Genomic DNA, 7446 nt, shown 5'->3' with positions numbered 1-7446 from the left:
ACGTTGCCCTTGTCGAAGTGGTGCGCTCCGCTGAGCACCCATTTAGTTTAATTATCTTGAGATTGTGGAGGTTAAAACAGACAACACTATACTCTTTTTCTTGCTCAAAATGAAGTAAGTAGAGAAAAGAAAATATGGGAACCCTCAATCAGAACTAGAAGAAGTGACAAAACATTTTAATGTATTTTCATTTATTTTCAAACCATGGAGGCTAAAAATGGCCAACATCCTATTACTTTCTAGAGATCCAGAGGAGATGAAGTAGGGAGAAGAGAAGTTGATAACATTAAAGGAACAGGATAATCTGGAAAAACACACCGATGTTTTCTACATTTATGACACTGTGGAAACCATAGCTCGAAACACTGTTTCTTTTTCTTGTTTCAGCAGTGTTAAAGTAGCGCCAAGAAGTGAGAAAACACACTAAACACTAGTATTTATTTTTCTTGTTAAGATGAAGTAGAGAGAAGATGAGAAAAAATACACCCAGCAAGAATGTTCCTTTCTCGTTTTCCAGAAGAGATGGAGTAGAGGGAAGAGGCGGGAAAATAGCCAAGAGCCTGAAGGTCATAAAACCCCTCGAGTGTGGTCAAAGTAGGGCCATTTCCCACGCGGTCCTTATATAAATAGACCGTTTGCTTATGCTGTGTTTCCTTCGCATACTTCAGCATCGTAAACAGGGGAAAATGAGGTTCTTAATGCGAAAACAGAAAAGGAATAGCCGTGGTCTTCTCGTGGCGGGAAAGTTATTTTTTTTTCCTTGCCTGGCACGTGTGTGGGTGTGGTTCTCTTATGTGTGAGGCTGTGAAGTCTGGTGTTGTTGTTGGAGTTGTTGTTTCCCCAGGCTTCTCTGAAATGTGAACCCGGTGGACTATAGGCTAAAGTCATCATTCTCCCACAGTCTACCATCCTCCTTTCGGGAGCTACGGAAGTAGCTTAATGACGTTTATGTGACCGGGCAGTTAAGCCGCCGTTGTATCGATGCCACCACATGAAGGCATCCCTTTCCAACACAAAAAGAGGGTGTTCAGAAAGGATTTCTATATTTTCTCAATAATATATACAGATTACTGAAAACTAACAGTACCATCCCGCGTTGCTCAGGTTAGATAAGCTACGATTTTAAAACAGAAATGTTAAAAACTGTTTTGGTGGTTTCTTGGGAGGAGGATGAGTCCATGCTCACGTACTCACTTCACCATGTCAACATCCACTGCATTTTGTCTCTCAATAAATCTATCTATCAATCATTCTGTATATTTATCCGTCTGTGTCTAACGCCAGACGCCGTAATTCTGGAAAGAATCGCAACAAACGAATTGCCTCCATGCCATCTGGCTGGCCTCTCTCCGACTCACCCCCCCCCTCACTCGTATACACTCATACCCCCATTAATAACTGACACACTAATACACTGATCTTAAAAAACAAACAAAAAAAAAAAAAAATGGAAATTTCCTTTGGTCACTGGGGAGCAGACGGTATTCCCTCACCAAAAATCCATCTTATTTCCTATTGTGTCCATGACCTCCTTGGGGCTATACCTACACTATTCTGTGTGTACTTAATTTCATTGCTTTCTTTCGATAACTGTGAACAACAGTCGAAGATGAGGGTTGCCCCCATCCCATCCAAAACTCTTAAATGCAGTTTTTGTGATGCCTAAAACCTGATCCTGTATGTATACCCACATAAAATTTCATTCCTTTATCTTGAAAACTCTGGGCATTTTCTTGCCAGTTCGGGATTGTGTGTCGGGGGCCCTCCTCCACCCACCAAACTTGGTGGAAGGGTCGCAGATCAGACATGCATGATGATATTTGGTTTTGAGTGCCTCAGGCCTTAGGTCACCGTCATAGGACTATTGGAGGTCAGCTAAAACAGTTTCGATGTAATCTGGACCAAATTTGGTCAGACTATTTTTTTTTTATTTAATTTGTTTCTCCTCCTCTGTTCATTAAAAAAAAAAAAAAAAAAAAAAAAGACGAAAAAAGACAAGACTGCAATAATTCGATTTTGAGAAAAAGTAGTCAAACGTCAAGGTCACAGCTTAGTCATATGTTAGGTCCTTAGATGAACTGGACCAAGAGGGTCTTGTTTTCCCTGAGTGCTCCTTCTTGTTATATTGTACAATTCTTCATTAATTATATTCATTTAACGGCAGTAATAAACTATTTATTGAAATCAATGGAAAGCATAACTTACTAGTTTGCATTTTAATCATAAGCTTCTTAGCCGTACAGTGTCATGCTATGTGTAATTGTTAGGATGATAGTTATTCTTTTTTTTTTTTTTTTTTTTTTTTTTTTAGCTTTTGAGTGCCACGTAGCAGTGACGCGCTTAAAGAAGGTGGTATCTAACATCTTCACTTCGAAATTACTCTCTGAAGCCGATCAAGAGCTTCCGATGATATGAAAATAATGTGAAAAAAGGCGTCATCATGCCAAAGGAGGATATGAAAACAATAAAAAAGGGTATGAGAAAAATAAAAACTAGTCTAAAATCCAACGATTTCACATTTCCTGACACTAGATTCTATTCACATTTTCTCTTTTAACGCAGGCTTCTGCTGCAGGCCATTAGTGTTTTTATATTTCTTTTTCCTTTTTCATCTTAATTTTTTAATCATAATTCAGCCTCTCCTTTCCTTCAGGCAAAAAACTCCTCCTCTTCAACTGTCTCATTTATTTCGTCCGCACTATCTCCTTCCATTAGGCTTGTCCCTTTCCCCACTCATTTTCTTCTTTAATTCCACTCTCCCACTCTCTTACTTACTCAGTCGTCCAAGTGCATCGCTCTCTCTCTCTCTCTCTCTCTCTCTCTCTCTCTCTCTCTCTCTCTCTCTCTCTCTCTCTCTCTCTCTCTCTCTCAGCAGTTTTAAGTGCATTTCCCTCTCTTTTCCTTTCTGGCTCTCCTCTGATTTCCGTGATATTATTCTTTATATTTTCTGTTTTGCATTGTTTCGCCTTTCTCTTTGGCTTTACCTGATAAGCTAACTTTTTCTCTACATTTTCTTTTTCATTATATAACTTCTTTATCATTTAATATTTCCTGCATCTCCTCACCCCCCCCTCTCTCTCTCTCTCTCTCTCTCTCTCTCTCTCTCTCTCTCTCTCTCTCTCTCTTTTATCCATCTCTCAATGTCTGTCAGTTAATCGTTCCATCTCTCTATGTCTGTCTGCTCATCGGTCAATTTGCTTCAATTTTTCTCTGTCTCTGCATCTGGCTATCCATCTATTTGTCTATCCATCCATGTCTGCCTAATTATACACCACTACTTGTCCACCTGTCTGTCTCACTGTCTCTCTGTCTCTCGGTCAGTCTGGCTGGCTGGCTGTTTCTCTCTCTCTCTCTCTCTCTCTCCTTTTTTCATCATCGTCATTCTCAAGTCCAGCTCGTAATTCCACTATCAGCACAGGTCAGCAGTTCATTCGAGACCTCCCTTCCGCCTGCTATCCCCCTACTTTCACCTCTTCTTATCTCGACACTCCACCACTTCCGCCAGGACACACCAGCACCCCTGACACACAAGCACCCAGGACACACGGGCACCCAAGTAACTAAAAAATCCAGAAAACACAAGCTCCCAAGACAGAAACACCTAGAACACACAAGCACCCAGGACACAAGGGACAGACGAGGAAAAGGGTGAGGCGAGAGTAAAGGGGCAAGTTTTTTGAGGAAGGTGGAGGGGATTGGAAGGATAGGGAAGAGGTCATAGGGTTGGGTAAGGGAGAGAAAGATAGGGTATGGCAGGATGTGACAGGGTACGATAGGGTTCGGTATGGTATGATAGGGGAGAGTATGGCAAGGTATGGTATGGTAGAGTAGGATAGCCTGGGTTCTGGTCGGGTTGAGTAGAGCCGGGTAGAGGAGGGTAGGTTAGAAATGGGTGGGTTAGGAGAGGGTATGAAAGGAAGAGAAATTTGAGATGAGGCAGGATAGAGAACAGTGGGGAAGGGAAAGTTGGATGAGGGTAGAGTAGCTCAAAGGAGTACAAATGAGTTCAAAGGAAAACAAACACCATCAGACCTAGTGGTATATTCAAGACTGTTTTATTAAGAGAATAGTTAGACTTAGAAGCCAGCACAGCCACCACTGGTAGATAACTGGGTTTGGTTAGTGAAGCACAGGGATCAGTACGAAAATTAGTAGCAGCCATGTCTCAGTGGGTTAGAGCACTCTGACCGAAGGATCGGAGGTTCGAGTCCACACAAGAGTCATTAGTATACATCAAGAAGGGTATCCGGTCATAAAGTGCTACTCGCTCCAAAACCAAAATCCTGTACCCAGGGGCAACGTCTTAGCCTTTATCGAAAAAGGGGACAAAAGCGTAAAACTCGAAAAAAAAATACTTAGACTCTACCTTATTCTATGAGTAGAAGATAAGGATAGAAAAGCGAGAAGGCATAGGGTATTGAAATAATGAGTATAATGGGATAGGAGGGAAAGGATAAAGTACATAAGAAAAGAGGATAACGGCAGTAGGTCGACTGGCTCATACTGGGCATCGCCAGTCTAAGGGTATGACTCAGAATCAAGAATAAAAAATAGATAGCTGGGAAGTAGAGCAAAGCAGCGTAAGGCAGCAACAAGACATGGTAGGGTAAGGTAGTGCAGGGTAAAAGAGATATGGGTATGGCACTGAAAATTAATATCTGGGTGGAGTACTGAGAGTAAGAAACCAGCAGTAATTGTAATGATCATCGTCACCACCATTGTTATCACCGTTGCCAAAAAGATTCAACACACCACTACCACCATCTTTATTCGCAATACTACTACCACAAGCTCATCAGTACAACACTCATCCCACCATATCTCACTGTTAGGACTCCATATTATAATTACAAATCATAATAGACAGATAGATAAATAGACAGACAGAGAGACAGATAGAAGCAGGAAGTCAGATGATGAGAAGGTACTGTGTCTGCAAGAATCGAGCAATGCTAAACATGCTTACACACTCTTAACTCAAGGAATGCTGCTAGGAACACGACAGCGTCTCGTGACCATACACACACATACACACATACTCACACACAGGCTTCTAGAACTTTCCAACCACAGTGAACACACGTGACACGACTCCTGTTTCACCAGAATTTAGGAAAGAGAGCTCAGAAGTAGACAGGCCATAGAACAGGCAGGTAGTAGGGAGAAGGGCTTAGCAACTTGGGAGAGAGAGAGAGAGAGAGCGAGACAGGGAGGTAGCTAGCTGGACTCGACTTATACTCACTCGTGTGTGAGAGACTCTGTTAATATTTCCAAGACTAATAAAAATAATCCCATACTATTCTTTACCTCTCCTGTCATTGCATGACAAAAGGGAACCAAGATTATCTACTTACAAAAACTCAAGTATAACAATCGCTCGTCCACAAGTCTAATATATATAACTTCTCTACAAGTAACTACAAAGTCTTTTTGTGACATCACAACCTTTACAGTTACCAGCTTCATTGTTATAACCACTTTTTATCACTATTACTGTCACCAGTGAGATTTGGAAGCTTCTGGTGTAGCTGTTTGCTGATGATACAGTACTGTTGAGTGAAGATGAATGGGAGTTGCAAGGTTTGGTGAATGAATTTGGGACAGTGTGTAGGAGGAGGAATCTGAAAGTTAATGTAAACAAAAGTAAAGTTATGGTGTTTGAGAGGAATTAAGTCACAGAGTGTGCAGTGAGGTTGGATGGTGAGGATATGGAGAATGTGATTGCATTCAAGTACCTGGGTAGTGTGATGAGTAAGGATGGAACTTTGGGGGATGAAGTGCGTGAAAGGGTACAGCAGGGAAGGAAGGTTGTTGGTACACTGAAAGGAGTGATGAGAAATAGGGAGGTGAGTATGGAAGTTAAGAAGTCACTGCATGATAGTACTGTGATCCCTACCCTGACGTATGGAAGCGAGGCATGGACCTTGCAAGAGGGGAACAAGTCAAGAGTGAGAGCAGTGGAAATGAGTTACTTGAGAGGAGCATGTGGAATGACGTGGAGGGACAGTTTGACGAATGAAGAAGTGAAGGAAGACTGTGGGGTGGATGTGGTTGAGAAGATTAGGAGAAATACACTGAGGTGGTTTGGACATGTGAAGAGAATGGAGAATGAAAGACTGACTAAGAGGGTGTATGTAGGTGAGGTGGAGGGAGGGAGAGGGAGAGGTAGACCGAGGATGAGGTGGAGGGATGAAGTTGAGAGGTATATGAGGGAGGGGGGGTGAGTTGGGGGGAGGGTAGTCAAATGGTGGGTGACAGAGCGACTTGGAGGCTTTTTGTCTGCGGCCACCCTTTGCGGGATTAGGGCGTCAGGCTATAGATAGGTAGATAGATAGACTGTCACCACTGCTCCTACTTCTATAAAAAATTCCACAATTTTACCGTCACTAGCACCATCCCAACCTAACAGTCTTCAGTACCACCACCTTCATCTTTGCAATACTCATCTCAAAATACATCGCAATCACCATCACTTCCATCACCACCAGTGTCGTCCCCCACACCATTACCAGCACATTCGTTCCTTCCACATCTAAAAAATATTGTCACCACAACTCTCATTCCCACATAAATTTCTAATAATATCATCTCTATCACTCACCCTCCCCTCTCCTGCTGAAGTAACTGTTACTTTCATCACACAGTAGTATCACCACTGTAACCATCATTTGCCCCATTATGCTTATTAGTGCAATCACCATCACCATCACAACTGTACTCTTGCCCTCACTATTATCCTTACCATTGTCATCCTCACCACCATCAACTTCCCCTCTTTTGCCTTCACCTTCACACTCACCTTCACTCTCGAACTAGACTAGGAAGCAAAAGCCTTGTTCTGAAGTTGCCTTAACTTTCATACATAATCTTTGCCAAACCGAAACAAACTCAAGTCGGGAGAACTTGAGGAAGCTACGGCTGGGTGAGTCATGGAGTAAGTGATTCAGGGTGAGTCATAGAGTGAAGATGAAACAGGAAGCACAGTGGGGTAGGATTTTAGGGTGAAGCTGGGTGAGTCATGCTGAGATAAGGCAGGAAACATGGTGAGGTAGAGTGTGAGAGAAGGACGAGTGCGAGTGTGAGGTAGGGTGTGTGGGTGAGGCAGGGTATGAGGAACTGGCAAGGCTAGTGATGAGGCAAGATGTAACAGGCAAGTAGTCAGGCAGGGGCTGGATAATTTCATGTTAATTCGTGTTTTTTCTTCCTAATATTTTAATGCTTTCTTTTACAACTTATTTTTTTTCCCTTTCCGCAAGATAACACTGTTTTTCCTCCTCTTATTGTTCCTTGCCTTTTCTACCCATTATTTACATTTCCTCTTGTTTGCTTCCCTCTTTTCTTGATCTTTTTGTTACCTCTTGCTTTGTCTTCATCTTCTTAACAGTCTTTTTCACTTCTTGTATTTCCCATTCACTCGTTCTGAAAAATTTATGATTCCTCTTTCTG

Source organism: Coenobita brevimanus, chromosome 7, assembly GCF_032717465.1.
Source record: "Coenobita brevimanus isolate Jiangsu-jjx chromosome 7, ASM3271746v2, whole genome shotgun sequence".
In the NCBI taxonomy this organism is placed as follows: domain Eukaryota; kingdom Metazoa; phylum Arthropoda; class Malacostraca; order Decapoda; family Coenobitidae; genus Coenobita; species Coenobita brevimanus.
This window is presented reverse-complemented; position numbering follows the sequence as displayed.